The sequence below is a fragment of the Xiphophorus couchianus genome, chromosome 13 (assembly GCF_001444195.1).
Source record: "Xiphophorus couchianus chromosome 13, X_couchianus-1.0, whole genome shotgun sequence".
In the NCBI taxonomy this organism is placed as follows: domain Eukaryota; kingdom Metazoa; phylum Chordata; class Actinopteri; order Cyprinodontiformes; family Poeciliidae; genus Xiphophorus; species Xiphophorus couchianus.
In genome coordinates, this window is record NC_040240.1 from 20,313,950 (window position 1) to 20,331,911 (window position 17,962).

Below are 17,962 nucleotides of genomic sequence, written 5' to 3' on the forward strand. Positions count from 1 at the left end.
ATTTGTTGTTTTATGGAACACAGTTTCTGTCTAAAAGTGTAACTGAAGCCTTTAATGTTGCTGTTTTTGTCTCAGAATGCCATCGTGTTATTTTGATGTTTGCCGTGTTTTGCTAAATTTATTTATGGTTCCTTTTTTAAAAAACATATTTATTGACTTATGACATTAAAATAATCTACAAGCCTGAAAAACAATAATTGAGCAATAAAAGCAACCAATAAAAACATTACTTATATATCCTTAAGAGACGACAATGAAAAAAAGTATAAATTAAACGAGAATAAATCAAAGATTTATTTCCATGTGGAAATATTTGAGTATTTTTGATATTAAACACATTTCATTTAACTTCTTTCAATTTCACAACCTGTAAATCTGTCATACATGATGTTGATACACCGATAATAATGCAAATATCTGCAATCACAATTACACAAAATGTCTCAAAGCAACAAAGAAAATGGTTTTCCTCAGTACACAGAGAAAAGATAAAAAGTACGAAAGAAAAATACACCCCATTTACATGTAAATTGATTTTTTTTTTGTTGCAGTGAGAAGTCAGCGCAGGAACTAAATGCAGGACTGAACAAGCAGGAGGTCAGTGCAGAATACTAATGAACTTCATGTCACAAAAACAAAACCTGAGGCGCTGCCAAAGCAGCGAGTCGGCCGACAGAAAACTTGCAACATGAAGTTAGACGCCTGCAGGAAAACAAGGCTGTGCAGCCAGAAAGAGAGGATTTTAAAAACCGCTGAACGAGGAACCGGGAGGATAAAGCAGCGACACCAGGTGAGTTTATGAGGAACGGTGCAGGTAGAGGATCTGAGGCAGAGGGAATACGCCATCACATGGAAGGGAAAAAAAATGAAATTCAGATAAAGAAACTGAAATCAGGAGCTAGAAACTGAAAATCCAAACTCTTCTTTCTGGCAGACGTGAAGAAAAACAGCAGAATTCCCCAGACCACTGAGGCTGGCTTTAGAAGGCCTCTGAATAATTTATGCTAATATTTCTGTGTCTCAAAAAACAACAGTTTTGTCTTTTTGCTTCCATTTTCACAGTTTGACTTCATAAAATCATTCTCACTGAACATATTAAAGCTGCAGTCTGTAACTTTTATAAAAAGAAAAAGTTATAACTGTCACCGTCTCTTGTCAGTGTGTTATGAGGCAGATAACTTGTGAAAAATAAATCTCCTCCACTGCCTCTCGTGCTACCATAGCTGTTTTTGAAAAATCCCAGTCAAAAACAGCCAATCAGAGCTGGTTGGAGTGTCTTAGCGCTGTCAATCATGCTTGTGTACGCGCAGTTTAATGTGGTCATGCTCAAAAGTGAATCAAAAGAGTCAACTCCCACTTTTTTCCCTTTTGTTGCTTAGCTCTCACTCTCAGTGGCTCCGCCTTGCTCAGAACTTTGTTTTGATTGGCAACATGGCGGCTTGTCTAAACGTCTTCAAATAGTCATGAAGAAGAAGCTGAGGCATTATATTTACCTGCACTGAGGACATGCTGGCTCTGTTTCTGTCATGAATCTGATTGGTAGATTTTTTTTTCTCAGTCTTTTGTTCATTTGTTTCTGTCTTTCAGTACAAAAGCCTTAATCTCTTAACAAAACAAACATAAAATTAGGCAAAAACAAAAAAAACAAAACAAAACAATTTGTTAACATACAAAACATTCAGATTTTCCAACTTAAGCTGAAATATGAGGCGACAGACGATAATCCGTTTATCCACCGTCACCAGTGGCCATGCTAACTAGCCTTAGCATTCCTGGCTATCAGGGAAAAGCTGTAGCATAGCAGAGAGCAAGAGGGAGGGTGTAAGCAGCACGTATACAAACATGATTTACAGCGCTAGGACTCTCCTACAGGCTCCAATTGATTTTTTTACAGATTGTCCGTCTCGTACTGTACTACCATGACAGAGTGACAGTTTTATCAAATATGTAAAAAATATTTATTCTTTCAATAAAAGTTACTGCAGCTTTAAAGACTAATTTATTTTTTAATAAACTGAAGGTTTCAGTTCTTGAGATCCTTAATTTTTCCAAGTTAATTCCTGATCCTAAGTATCTCATTCTGAGGCTCCTGATAAATATGGTGGTTTCTTCGCTTCCTCAGACTAAAATATTACGACCCATGAACAGGTTTTTGGTGCTTTGGTAGCTCTGGTCCCAGTTTAATTTAACTGGGTGGTGGATTGTTGGTTTCAGGTTGTGTTTGTGGTGATTTTTTCTAAATAAATTGGTTTGGTGTGCAGATTTGCACCCACCTGCTCCAGCAGGTTCTGTTAAGTGGAGCCAACCTTTGTCCTCTTTTCCTGCTTTGAGCATAATGGGTAATTTCTGCAGCAGCATGGAGTGTTTTCAGTGTTCTCAGAAAGCCAGGCTGTGTCTTTAAGTCTGTGTCTTTCAAACTTATTTATTCCCTCACGCTGTTGTTCTCTTCCCAGCAGCTTGTGGGTGGGATTGTGGGTGTCGTTAGTTTTAAACACATCGTTTTGGCAAGAAGCTTTTTATTTCCTTCCCACATGGAGATTAAAGCCAAACTCAATTGGCTTTAAATTTTGTCATCTCTTTTTCAGGCTCGGTTTGGAGCTCCAAAATCAGAAGGTGAGAAATTAAATGAACATTACGCTGTTTACATGCACAGACAGTTGGATTACAGGGGATTTTGTTCTCTTGAAACTCAAGTTTGTGTCTGGTAAGTAAGAGAAATAAATGCACTTTCTAGATTTTTCTGTTTGGACTCATTGTCCAACATGTCCTGCAAGGTGAACCTAAACCTCTGCAAAAATTACCACATAGGTTTTTAATATAAAATGTCATGAAATATCACTTTACATGCGTCACGTAAGGCTAAACTTGATTAGTTTGAACAAGACAAGCGCAGAACGTCTGTGAAGGATTTGCTGAGTCTGTGTATTCAAACTCCCTCCTGCCATCCTCGTTAATATTTCACTGCCGGTTTTTCTCTCGTTCCTCATTTTCATTCCGTTAACCTTCAAGTTTCCCAACTTGTTCAAGAACAAAACAAAGGAGAAACCCCTGAAAGACAGCTCCAATGCGTCAGAGTGGAGTTAATCCCTTAAAACTGATGTTTATCACATCATGTGGTTATTTACACTCTGTGCTGTTTTATGCTGATTTATCATAGTGGAGGTTAAACACACACACACACCCACACACACACACACACATTGGAGGATATAAAGTACCAGAGTCCCTCCAGGCTGCAGCTGCTGCCTCAGAAAATGCATGAAAGCTGAAAAAAAAAAAAAAAAAAGTAATTAGATTTGATGGAACAAATCACGCTGACCTCAGAAGTGTCACTCTAACCGTAAAGACTCATCGCAGCCAAGCGAAGCCCGGAGCCTTTGAAGAACCATCTGCGTAAAATCAAAGAAATGTAGAAAAGTTCTGGGAGAAGTTCAGAACCGGGCTGAGCTCGCTGTTCTTCTTCAATCTGTGTCAAAGTGATCCTGAGGCTGCGGTTCTGCTGCGGTTCTGCCGTGACATGATGGGCAAGTTGTGCTAACGGGAAAGTTAAAGGGTCAATCCGCTGATTTTATACGTCAAGGTCAGTTTGCTCAGCTTGCCTGGTTTAACTTGGTTTCTGGATGCTGCTAACTCAACAAAACTTACATTTACTTTTATATAAAATATGTTTCTTTTTTATGTGGCATATTTCTGAAAAATGTCACCATGTCGTGACAGCTTGTTATGAGACAGATAATCTGTGAAAAGATCAATCTTCTCGGTCTCCTACTATTGCCGTCTGAAGAAATGAATCGCTCCCGACCTAAAACAGCCAATCAGAGCCAGGAGGAGGGTCTTAGCGCTGTCAACAAACCTCGTGTACTCACTGAAAACAATTTACCGTTACAGAGAAAACCGTTTATCATGAGCGGCGGCTATGCTAACTAGCCTTAGCATTCACGCCAGCCTCTGCTAGATGCAGAGAAAAGGGGGTGTAGAAGCATGATTGCATGATTGACAGCGCTAAGAACCGCCTCTTGGCTCTGACTGGTTGTTTCTAATTAGCACTTGGAGAAAGCAGAGGAATATGTTCACAGATTATCTGTCTTATACCAAACTGAACAAACATGTAAAAAAATAAAAATTTAAAGTTACATACTGCAGCTTTAAAGTAAAAGTTACAAAACTTTCAACAGGAAAATTTAAATCATCATGAGGTCAAAAAAATAGTAACTGTGAGCAGGTTGTTTAAAATATTAAATACATTTTTAGATCTTAATCTATCAAGGATTTATGGTCGTACTGGATAAAATTTTTTTTTTACACATATACACAGAATAAAAACAACCAACTTCTACCCAAAAATACCTCAACGTCCAGTTAAAATACTTCAAACTAATTAAGCTAGTAATAGTTGGTGAGTGACATAAAAAGCATAACAAAAACTAAAACTGTGAAATGGCCTGTAAATAACAAACTGACGCAGTTATATCACAGTTCAGTGTGAATATGTTTATTTAAAAAACTAATTTAATTGAGGAATTTGGAATTAGGAAAAATCAGCGCAAGACTAGAGCAACAATTGGTATGTTTTCAAACAGTCTGTTCACAACGCAAAGCAGAAGATGACAGCATTATTTTAATAATATAATCTACTAAATAATGTCATGAATTAGGAGTCAATAACTGTTTAATTATTAAAACCATAGCAATTGATTGGAGTAATAATCCACTTGTAAACAAAATGTCTCAAAGAGAAATCACTGAACCATTTCTGACTGATTCATATTTGTTTCTACAGTTTATAATATCATTGGTTGAAGATATTCAGTGCACGTCAAGGCAGCTCAAGCCTCCTGCAGCTTTTCACTGTAAAAACTGTGTGGGAGTGCAGTGGGAGTGGGAGTGGGAGCGGAGGAGTGGGAGACGAAGGACGTCAGTCTGTGTGGGAAACCAGCTTCTGCAGGAGCTCTGAGCTGATTCTTAACCTGAACAAGCTTCTTGTTTCTTACATTAATTCAATTCACCATTACAGGTATGATTTTAATTTGAAGGTATTTCAAAGTGTTCAGGATTGATTCATCAACATACTGAAACAATTATGTTTAATAGGAAAAGATTAGTGACCTAAATACAACAAAAACCCATACCTTTCCACATCCTTAAACTGTATCTTAACTTTCCTTTTTAAAATGGGATTGCAAAGCAATGTATATTCACATAAAACTCAAATTATGCCATTTGTCCTCGGCTCACGTTCATCACTTCCACACAAATAAAGCAGGAAACAAACTTCTGTTCACTGAATCTGGAGAAAAGAAAGATGCCTAAGCTTCAAGCAATGCAGTCTTATAAACAGATATAGAAAACCAATAAACTTGAGTTTACCATCACAAAGAGAGAGAAGAAACTCTCTTTCTTAAAACACAAGATGAGAGAAGAATATATAGTGGAAGGCACAAAATTCAGAGTTGAAAATAAAATACTGTGGGCTGTACGAGACGTTGCTCTGTTTGTTTGTTTCCTCACTGTCACAGTTTGCATTCGACAGACAAACAGATGCGTTATAAGTCCCAGAAAACAAATTATTTTCTCACAGTTGTATAAAACAGTGTTTCCCAGCCCTGGTCCTCCAGGCTCACTGCCCTGCATGTTTAAGGTATTTCCTTGCTTCAGTCCAGCTGATTTCAATTGATCAATGATTAAAAGGCATTTGTTGAACTGCAATCAGTTCAATCAGGCACATTAAAGCAGGGGAACCTCTAAAACATGTAGGACAGTGAGCCTTCAGGACCAGGGTTGGGAAACACTGGCATAAAACAACTACCAATATAAGAATAAACATGATATTAAAGTTTAACACAGTATTTGAAGATTATTTGTATAATAAGTTACACGGCTTTTGTTCTTCCATTTGGGTCAAAACTGCTTCTAAAAACAACAAAAGCACTTAAAAAAGGAAAGTTAATGTTTTCTTGTGTCTGTAAAATGAGCCGTTTCAAAAACCTCGAGAATGTAACCTCAATAATCTGGAACTAGAACTGGGTTGCTAGGTAACGGGCTGGGGTTGCTAGGTAACGGCACAGTGCACCTTGCCAGTGGAACAAGAACTTTTTCATCAATATTAAGGAATTATTTACTTAAGACAAGCCTTTATATCTGGCTAAAAAGTTATAGATATTTGCACTAGAAACTAGACCAAAAATACGCAGCAAAACGAATTTGTGTTTTTGCAGTGTATTTATTATTTTATATATATATATCTTTAACTTTAAAGAGTGTTTGTGTCTTGTTATGTGTGTGTTTTAGCAGTGTTCTACTTTCTTCCATGTTTTTAAATGAAATAATAAAAGAAATAGAGTGTGTTTGCAATGGGGGCATTGTTGGCCCAAGGCACCAAACAGGTTAGGACCACACCTGCCGGCTAGCTCTTAATCTGAACAAAGATTTAAACTAAATCTGAGGTGTTAATCTGAGAGACGGAAAGCACAAAGTTTAGGTAGAACAAAGCTTTCTATAAAATCAGCTTGTGATGAAGTTGTCTCTTCTGTTCACTATCGACTGGACCGACTGACCGGTTCATCTGTCTGCAGAACCGAGGAACACCAACACGTTTTCTTTAATCTCTTAAAGAGACGGAGAGCGCTGGAGCTCAAAAGTGTTTAGAAAAAAAGAAAACACTAAACTGCGCTGTAAAGTGACGTGCTAATCTTTACAATCTCTATGTTATTGATAAATCTGTAAACCTGCAATGGCCGCACCCGTCTAGTTAATATCGAATTCTTTTAACAAACCAGCTGTCGCTAGTTTCAAATGTTGTAAATTTAATGAATCAACTTGCAGAAGTTTAATTTTTCATTTCAGGAAGCCGAGACAAGAGGAAGAACAATGAATAAAACTTTGGATTATTCATTCAATCAATTTACTGCTCCGCTGTTTCTACAGTGTGTGTGTGTGTGTGTGTGTGTGTGTGGGCGTGTGGAGGGGTGTGCGTCTGTGTGTGTGTGTTTGTCCGGCTTTCATGCAAGACAAAATTCAATTAGAAGATGATGTAGTTTCACTGAGCCTCCAGTTTGGATTTGACGGCACAGAGATGATGGAGTTTTATTCATGCAATTAACAATTAATTTCTTACCCTCACACACACACATTCAGATGTCTGTTCTGCATACACACACACACACCAACGCACACACACACACACACACACACCAAACTGCGACACGCTCTAGTGTAGAGACTATTTATTTGTGATGCCAAACAGCATTTTTGATGGTTTTTGAACTAATTATCTATATACGTACAAAAATGTAATTTGTAGAATTTTGTAGAGAACAAAACTGAATGTTAGAATATAAAGCACTGAAAATATTTCACATTTTGCAAAAGAATACACAAAGCCTTCTTTATAATAACACATTAATGACATTGTGGTAATTTTTACTCCACTTTCTTTATCTTGCCATGCAGGTTTGTAGAAAATAAATAAATAAATGAAGTAAGAAGCAGGATTTTTTCTCATTTTTTGTGAATTAAGGATAAATGTTACATATGGTAAATTTCTGACTGTTTTCCTCTGAGATTGTTTAAGATGTTCGTAAGCCTGATTTCTCTTTTACTTTTCCCTCCTTGCTATATTAAATGGTGTGTATTTATTCACAGAGTGTGTGCATCATACTGCTAGTGTCTTTTCCGAGCTTTCAAGTTTTTTCAAAACTTTTTTCTTTACACACATTTCAAACGTTTTTTTACATTTCTTTCTTGTTTCTCTTAAAAATTATAATCAAAACACCCTGTGTGTTAACCTCACAATCAGTCTTCCCCACCATCCTCACACATAAAGTGATCGAATTAGAAGCAAAAAAAAGTCAGGGACGGAAATAAATTAAATATAACACAATAAAGAGTTTTTTGTTCTGACTGGTTGATTTTTCATTAGACAGGAAAACCCTGCAGTTGGAGGGAGATTCAGGTTGACAAAGCACACAGTTGGACATACAGATGATTTATGAATTGACATGAAATTAACTGTTTTACTAAAGTTAATTATTAATAACAACAGCTCACAAAATAGTGAAAACATGACAAAAGGTCGGTGTTTATTGTGCAAATGTTTTCTGAACAACACACGGTGTGACCCCAGGCTTTTTTTACTAGTCGATCCGACAGAAATCTGAGAAAAACGTAATACAGAAGAGGATTATGGCCAAAAAAAAACCTATCCAGACAGGTTGTATCAGAATTCTGAGAAAAAAAGGCACAAATTCTCAGAGAAAACTCAGATTCTTACGGGAAAAAAATCTTAAAGAAAAATAATTCTAGCCTTGCAGCAAGAAGGTCCTGGGTTCGATTCCCGGCCCGAGGTCTTTCTGCATGTTCTCCCTGTGCATGCTGGGTTCTCTCCGGGTTCTCCGGTTTCCTCCCACAGTCCAAAAACATGACTGTCAGGTTAATTGGTCTCTCTAAATTCTCCCTAGGTGTGAGTGTGAGTGTGTGTGTGCATGGTTGTGTGTCTCTGTGTTGCCCTGTGACAGACTGGCGACCTGTCCAGGTTGACCCCGCCTCTCGCCCAGAACGTAGCTGGAGATAGGCGCCAGCACCTCCCGACCCCACTAGGGACAGGTGAAAATGGATGGATGGATGGAAAAATAATTCTGAGAAGGAAGTCAGAATTATGTGTTTTTGTCCCTAACTGTCTTCCGTAGAGTTAGCAATGTCTCCACTGGCGCCACTGTAATTGTGACAATCTCTCTGTTATATTTAATGCAAAGCAGCTGCTGTGAAATACAATATTAATATTTGGAGGAAATACATTCATCACTGTAACACCTACTTAGTTCAGGCGCCATTAATATTACATTGCTCAAAAACTGAAATATTAAAATAAACATTGATTCCACAACCTGTGTTTACCAGCTGAGTTTCGCTTCCTTTCCTTTGAGTATATTTTTATGTTTGTCTCTTTAGCTACTGTACACTCTGGGCTATTTAAAGGCACAGTACAGCCTTCTCAGTATGTGATGCTGCAGCCTTGAATGACAACAACCCCCTGACTTTTTCTGCAGGCAGAAACTGAACAACCACTGCAACATCACAGCTCACACACAGAGAGAAAGTGCTGCGGGACTCTGCGTGGACCTCCTGCTGCATCAGAGAACCTACACATATTCCCTCTGACTGCACTGTTAAAGCCTGACATGAGGAGCGAGCAGCTATGAAACGCACACAGACGTGTCTGTCTTCCCGGATAAGAAGCAGCCGTCTGCCCGTCAGCGGCGCCTGGACAAGAGACACTTTCTGAAAGTCAAAGACGCAATCATGTAAATCAGGTCACAGTTGAGGTTCCCAGCCTGTAGAATCGGAAATACAGAAAGAAACAGAGCCAGATGACAACCAGGGAACAATTATTAGGTAACATGCAGAACATAAAGACTTCGACACAATGGCTGTACAGCAACTTCATACTAAGTGACAAAATCGGTTCTCATTAGCTGCTTTTCCGTTACAAAACTTTCTCTATATTCTCACACATGTTCACAATTGCGGTAATGAGAAAGGCCGATAAAATCCCACGTGAATAAGTTTCTTCATGCAATAAGTCATTAAAGAAACATGAACCTCCAGCTACTTCCTGTTTTCGTCTTTTCCACCAGTAGCAACATCCGGTTGTTGATTTGAAAATAGTTTTTTATATATGTATATGTGGGTTTCCGTTAAGCAAATTTGCCATCGTAAATAGCCAATAAAAATGCAGATAACGATGTAGATGTGTGAGCAGAATTGCTTGATTTTGTTCGCCTGCCAAACTCGACACCAGGTCCAGGTTAAACTATTTTACTATTTAAAGAATCTTTATTGATCAGATGGGAAGTCTAAAACAAACAAATGAAGGAGGTAAACAACACTAACATGAAAATACAAAAATACAACACTTACCATATTTTAAAGGTATTTTAAACGAATACCTGCTAAATGATTGAATTTAGCACTTTAGTATGTTAGCATTAGTTTTCTATGTTGATATAGCATTTTAGCTTTAGCTGTAGCGGAAGTAATGTTTATTGTTTTTGCTTTAGGATTAATGCTGCTAACTTTTTTTTTCTAAATATATATTTATTGTTTTTAACAAACTATTGTCAACAAAGCAGCAGTCTGGACAATTATCAGGATACATTACATACAAAAAGTTGATTCGAGGTCAAACTATTTTAACAGAGCGAAGTCTGATTGGTCAGCCGTTTGTTGCCATGTTTTATGCAGAAATGTGGATATTTCACTTCAACTCGTCCGCTTCCACGATCCGACATGAATACTTTTGAGGAACGTTTATCCGACGTTTCAGGGAATTATGCCCATTTGTACGGTGGTTCACTAAATAACTACTATAATAACACGTTTGTCAAATGTTGACATTGTTGTTCATGGAGGTGGCTGCCCGTAGAAAGGTGTGACTGCTTCCTGAAAGCAAAACAGAGGAAGTAGGAACCAGGTAGAGCCGTGAAGACATACAACAGGTGGTTGTATGACAGGTGTGTGCTAATGTGAACGGTCCGCTCTACTTATTGTGTCACGTCAAAGGTGACCGATTATGTTTCCTTGAACAGGTTAGAAAAGGTTTATGAGCTATACAAAGCATATTCATTACATTTTTTGCACAAAATCATTCTTATATTCTATTTCTAGGTTGGTCTCGTTTCAGAATGAGATGTCACTTTAAATTCAAATAAGCTGCTGCTGGACATGCCCCCCCTCTACTCAATGTTTACACTTGCATGTGAAAATGGCTGCAAACAGATGCACAATTATGCAATTGTATGTCTTAGAAAAACAGAAGTTGAGCCTCCTGTACAACCAACGAGAATGCAGCATGTGGTTTGTGGATGGTAAGTTAACAACAAAACTCTTGTCTTTTCCAGCAGCCACTGTACAGAGATACAGCAGTAAAACCAGCTGACCAAACATGCTGGAGCTCAACTTGGGTTGCTAGGTAACGAGCTGGGCTCAGCTAGGTGATTTGTGACGTTACATGCCGAAGGGTTTGAAAACCGGAAACGTTGACTCACTGCCAAAAACCAGCTGACTGTTTTTATTTTTGAGCACTTGGGTTGTTTTTAGAAGCAATAGAAAAAAAAACAAAGCACAAATTTAGCATAATCGATCCTCTTTAAACTTCTCCAACTTTATCCCTGATGTTCTGTGAGGTACGGTTCACACTGCTGAGTTGTGAATATTTACAACTCTAGTTACATAAAACAAACAACATTTACTCTTCTAGGAACACTTGTACATTAGCCCTGAAGCCAAAGGCAGCAAATAAGCTTTTATTTACATGCACTGCTGCAGCCTAAGCCTTAAGCCCATATTAATCTTTAATTCATTAAAAAACAACTGAAATATACACAGAAAACACTTCAACCTTAATTGTTTTGAACATCACTCCTAAGTAAGTCAATGTGAAGCAATTTGAATTACTAAAAAGGTGAGTAAATCACTCCACAACAACCCCTTTGCATTAACCTCCCTAATTTATTTTTATGCATGCAAAATTTCAAACACACAGATTAACAATGACTTCATTTTTCCCATTAGCATAAGACTGCTTAGCACCGAATATGTCACCAAGCAATGTCATGGGTTAATAGGCGTATGAAACAGAAATGTGTGTGTGAGTGTGCTGTGGATTAGCCCAGGCTGCGATTTGTCAGCAGACTCTGTGCGAGTCAACACTTGAACTTTGTTCCCCTCCGTCGGGAAAAGTCGGATTTGTTGCCAGCTGCTTCTGACAAATGGCTGTTAAATCCCAGCAAGGTGTTTTTTTGTGCGGCTAAGTGTTACTGTAACCAGAGCGATTCTTCACCAGGCGAAGGAATGAAGCTAAAGGACTTATAGTGACTATACGCTGCTTCGCATGCATCACCATCGGTGATTACTGCAAGTATTAGCAGTGACACCCACTGCGTTATTAAAAAAATCTTGTACATTTGGTAACTAATATGGAATTATCAAGTTGTTAATATTAGACATGCATTATTTGGAATATTTTGGTTCACTTCCATGAAAATTGCAATTGCAGAAAGAAATAATAGAAAAGGACATAGGTCTATATAACTATTAAGATTAAAGCTTTTCAGATTAAACAGAAATTCCAGGAAAATGAGAATATCCAATAATCTGTGACCGTTTGCTCAAATTTGAGGATGCAATTTAAGAGATTATTTTCAAACTTTCTGAGCTTTTTGGAAGAAATTTTGTATAGTTCTGTGCAGTCCTGTGACATCAAGCTTTCTTTTTTATAATCCATCCATCCATCCATCCATCCATCCATCCATCCATCCATCCATCCATCCATACATACATACATACTGTTAAGATGGCCCTTAGCGGGAGGCTGAAATAGGAGTCTGGAGGCAGGGGTAGTGCAACCAACCAGGTGTTTTAATCTCCAACATTTAACAAAGATGACTTCCTGCTTACATGGTCATGAGGTGTCGCAGCACCCGCACCTATTACTCCCATCATGTGGCCAACATGCAGGCTTTGTAATCCTGGGCGGTACCAATTAACACACTTCTCAAAAGACAGGGTAGAACAAACCACATATACACCAAACAACTTAACAAAACAACCAATCTTCAACACATAAATAACAAACATTCTTCATGGTTACATACTCATTTGCTATCTAAAACTACCCTCATATAAATATTAATTTATTCATCACTTCTAAAATACCTCAGGCTTTGTTCCCCCTCTTCCATCTGCACTTGGTCTCTTCCGGAATCTTTACCAGGTGTTCAGGCAGAGGTAAGCCATAATCTACAAACATTTGTAATACATTTCATAATTACCATACCTACTTCATTTATATTATTCCCCCCAGGACACCCTCAATACCCACTGAGATGCCCTGCATAAAACACCCAATAGAATACTTCAATCTATTTGTACCCGTCTCATTATCATTTGCACATAATTAAAGTGTTATCCTGACCAGTAATGAAGACCTTCATTACACATCCATCCATCCATCCATCCATACATACATACATACATACATCCATCCATCCATCCATCCATCCACCCACCCACCCACCCATCCATCCACCCACCCATCCATCCAGAACAAAAATGATTTAAATTGTTTTCGTTACCCGACGCTTGTATCGTCAGCTCTGCCCAGAAAGTGCTTTGCAATTAAAAATCTTTTAAATGAGGTGATTGTTGAATTAGCATTTTGAAATAATTTAGCATTTTTTGACAACAAAATGAAAAAATAGTTAATGGGACAAACCATGTTGCAAAATTAACCTTATTAAAATGCAGCACAAAGAAGAGGATCAGCAAGCAGATGTAATTTAGACCGCAGGGAGCAGATTGCAAATAATACGGAATAATTTCTAATAATATGCTAATTGGCAGAAACATCATCCATATCATTGTTGTTCAATAATTTATTATAATGAGTGATGAGTGAAGGTGCTGCTATTTACTTTTCTGTTCCTCCTATCTTGTTCTAATTCAGTTCCTTTTATATATTTTTTATTATATTTTTGTCTTTTTTATATATATATAATGTTTAGTTGTTTCTGTTGATATTCTGCTGCTGGAAGCCAAATTTCCCAGAGGAAGCTTCCTGAAGGATTACAAAAGTTCACTCTATTTTAATCTAATAAGTTTTTCAAGCATAAATCCGGGATATTTCAGATTGCTTTTTGTTCTTCATGAATAAAATCATCATTTGAAAACTGTATTTATTTTTTAATCAGGGTATATTTGTATGATTTTGATCAAAAGAAGAATAAATCTGTAAGAGTGGAAATACCTTTTCACTGCACAGTACTTAGAAATGTCAGAAAAAAGACATTTACCTCTCCTTATAAAGAGATCTTTTGTTTTCTAATAACGAATGATGACATAAGTGGGCAGAGTACCCAAAAATTATAGTAAAGTAAGAATAGCACTACTTCAAGTAAAACTAAAAAGTAAAAAAAATATTTGGGAAAACAATCTACTCAAGTGCTGATTTAATATTTAAAAATCACGTATTCAGACGCACCAAAATATACTGTGAAGTGGAAATTTTGGTATTTTAAAGACCAAAATTACAATAATTCAGAAAAGAAACAAAAAAATAGCAAAATTGGGAGGGGAAAAAAAATAAGTTTCTTTCAATATAAACTTATGAAAAAAAACTGCAGTGTGTGTCTAGTGACTCTTTGGTTAAAACATGTTTGTTTCTCATTTAGTGGTTAGAAAATACAGAAATTTTACTCAAGTAAGAGTAGAAATACTTTGTAATAAAATTACTCAATTAAAAGTAAAAAGTACAGAGTATTAAAATTACTCCTAAAAGTAAAGTTTTTTTCAGAAAAATTACTCAAGTAGATGCAACTACCCAACTCTGCATAATATAACTTGAAACTCCAACCCGTAGAAGGGACACACAGGGCCTGAGATTCATGTTGGCACACACACACACACACACGCCCACGCACACACACACACACACACACACACACACACACACACACACACACACACACACACACACACACACACCTGTCATCTGTTAACCAGATTGTAGCTCAGCGCCGCCTTATCGGTGCAGAGCGGACCAAACTGTGTTTGTGATGAAACAACGCTCCATCATCATCACCATTACATAACAATTGCTATTGACTGCCACCATTTTCTTATTACTGACAAGCGTATCTTTATAGGTGTGTGTGTGTGTGTGTGTGTGTGTGAATGACTCATCTTGTGGGACATTCAACTATTTATATTCAGAGATTTGGGGGGGGAAATAAGATCCACCCGACTATCAGCCTGCAGGAAGGGGATTATTTAAAGACAAGTTTCCAGGAAAGACGGGGAAAGTACCTGTGCATGTCAGTTAAATGTCAAACACAACAACGCCACTCTAGCTACACGACTCACAATATCCATGTTTCTGTCTTTACGGTTTAGAGCCGGAGAACCAGGCGACCCTGAAAGCTGCAGTTTTAGATTAACAGACAAAAAAATAAAAAAATAAAAATGTGCCTCTCAGGCCATTTTACCTCCTCTCAGTGTTTTTTCATGATTGCCACAATGGGCTCTCATAGATTATAACCATGGCGACAGAAAGAAACAGCAAAAGCAGTAATGGCCCTCTTAGTGAGAAAGAGCAACAGGTTTTATCAGACATTAAAAAACAAAAATGTCCACAAACACAAATGGGTAACACTGTATTTGAACTGGTCATAAATATGACTTAACACAAAGGAGTCTTCATAAATGTTTGTGCAAATTTGCATTAAAAGTGGAGTTGTTAACCTTTTAAAATTATGTAGCTTTATGTTATTAAAGCTAAAGTTTAATCAGTAATACTTTTATAACAAATTTATGTCAGATCATGATTTCTTGGTTAATATCAAGTTGTCATAACAAAGACATTTTGAATGTCAACTTTGTATTAAAAGTGTCATGATTTACCGAATGACACTTTATGACAACAGTCATAAATATTCATGAAGACTTATGAAGACTGATGGCACCCTTTGAATTTTGTTGTCCTTGTGACAATGACAATAAAGATTTATCTTATCTTATCTTATCTTATCTCATGTTTTTGACGGTGTCATGACAGCCTTATTCACAACCCGTCAAATAAAGTGTTACCTCAATTAATGAATTCCCTGCGGACCGAACTTGAAAATTGGACGTCATGCTGCTAGCACTTAGCAACAACTCAGAGGGGAAGTGAGAGCGCCGCCCAACGCAAATAACAACGCGGTCAGAACACGATGCATTAAATAATAAACATAATTTAATGAAGGGCAGGTACATTTTCCTCGAGGAATTTTAATAATCGAGGTACTCAAATTATTCAAGGAATCATTACAGCCCTAGTTAAGAGTGTCGTTATTTACTGAATGATGCTTCATGACAACAGTCGTAAACATTTATGAAGACTCCTTTGTGTTCATAACAGGTTATGTTTACGACGGTGTCATATTATGCACACCCTTCAAATAACATGTTACCCACAATTATAAATTCTAAATGGATTCTCCTCATTAAGGGGGGAAATGTATGCTTTTTACTTTACATATATATGTTTTAAATTAGTGTAAAGTGTTTAAATTTAAAGTTTAAATTGTTCCCTTCTGCTTCCAAATAGAATTTTTTTTTTCCTTCCAAGAAAGCCTGGATCTATTTCTGCAGCATTTGGTCCATTAATCCCAGCAGCTGGTGCTGGAATGTTGCTGGTAACACTGGGTAGCTGATTGATATCACACACATGATGGAGTCAGCACACAGCTTCAGTCATTACAACAGAAACCAGCGATCAGGACTCAGACCTGAACCTTCAGAGCCACATAAAGACAGTTACAAAGCCGGCCTTCTGTCGCCTGAAGAACATTTCCAGGATTAAATGACTAATGTCCAAAATAAACTTAACTGATGGATTGAAAGTTTATTTAAAAGTGCAGCGATAGCCGTAAGAGGAAAGATTCCCATGGGAACAATTTAAAATGACATTTGGTCGTCTGCTGTCCACTTTTGTCTGACTGACTTTATAAAATGCTGCTGTGATGGTGGGAGTAGTTTGTGCTAAAATGTTACATGAAGGTATTTTTACTGCTAAACGCATAAATTTGGAGACTTGAGGTTTCCAAGAATACTTATTTATAGAAAATATGAATCATAGTAGCCAACAATAGATTCAACTTCCATAAAGTTAAAATTTTGAAATGGAATTAGTGCAGTAACTCTGTAAGTAAACCTAATTTCTTCACATTTTACTACCTATTTCCAAAAGTTTCCTGTTTTTTTACACTGTCTGCTTTTTTCTAAAAAATGTTTTCCAATTGTTTTGTTTTTGGTAATTTTGTTAACTCAATGAAACTTGGAAATTAAGTTATTATTAATTTCGTGCTGTGCTCCACAGCAAAGGGAAAAACCGTTAAAGTACAACTCAAAACCACGTCTTCCTCGCTCTCTATACCAGCGCAGTTATGCATGCTCGTTGCCATAGCAACTGACAACAACGAAACCAAAAGAAAACACTCAGATATTTCCCACACAAGAAGCAGAACATTCAGTCTGTTGCAGTGGTATGGTTTTAATGTTTATTTTACGATTGTTAATAAGTGATTCCTGTGGTAAGAGGAGAAAACTAAATATATCGCTGCACTTTACTATATGGCTAGCTCGCTGTTACTGTCTCTTACTCTGCAATTGTGGAGCCACAATGTCTGGGATCATGAGCGCCCCCTGCCATGAGGCAGGAGAACTGCCTGCCTCACCTCGAATCTATTCTCTGCCGTTTCTGATCGCTCCTCAGCACACAAAACACGTTACACACACAGTTGGTGACAAAAAGCACTGTACATTATATAGATAAGCTAAATTATGGAAAATCAGTTCATGTATTAAATGTTTTTTATTCATTTTATTGGCGACATACAGGCGGGAGGAGAATGCTCCCATAGAACAGCAGCCAGTGCAGTTAGCGACAGGTTGATCAATCCCAGGTGAGGCTGATCAATCCCAGGTGAGGCTGATCAATCCCAGGTGAGGCTCAGCTCTCTCCTGTCTCACCGGCTGCGCGTCCGAGCATTTGAATGGAAATTGCAAAAATTCAGCGATTTTGAAGAAAAAATAATCAATTGGTTAAGCTAAATAAAAAATAGGTACTTTATAGTACAAACTACAGGGTGATAATAGCAATATAAATGATTTTATCATCATTATTTAAATGATAAATTAAATAATTATATTATTATTTAAATAATAATATCGGGAGGCAGGTGAGGCTCTGCACTGATTACTACATAATACTAAATGTGAAATTAGAGCCGTTCCTTTGTTTGGAGGTTAAAGGAGAATTACTACCACAGCCTTATCCATGTTGATGATCTTGTTCTTTTGAAGTTTGAACTTTAAGGCACATATTACTGCCACCTGCTGGAAGGGAGTGAGTATTACAGTGTTTCTG

The 17,962-nt window shown here is 37.3% G+C and overlaps 1 protein-coding gene and 1 long non-coding RNA gene across 2 annotated transcripts in view; one reads left to right on the top strand and one right to left on the bottom strand.

Moving 5' to 3' along the window:
* Window positions 1-17,962, bottom strand: part of LOC114155342 (cortexin-3-like) — a 31,109-nt gene that overhangs the window by 1,118 nt on the left and 12,029 nt on the right. The gene's annotated exons all lie outside the window — the stretch shown is intronic.
* LOC114155343 (uncharacterized) lies at window positions 484-9,606 on the top strand. Its single transcript, XR_003597720.1, has 3 exons — window positions 484-790; window positions 2,586-2,613; window positions 9,045-9,606. It is a non-coding gene; the product is annotated as an uncharacterized LOC114155343 (long non-coding RNA).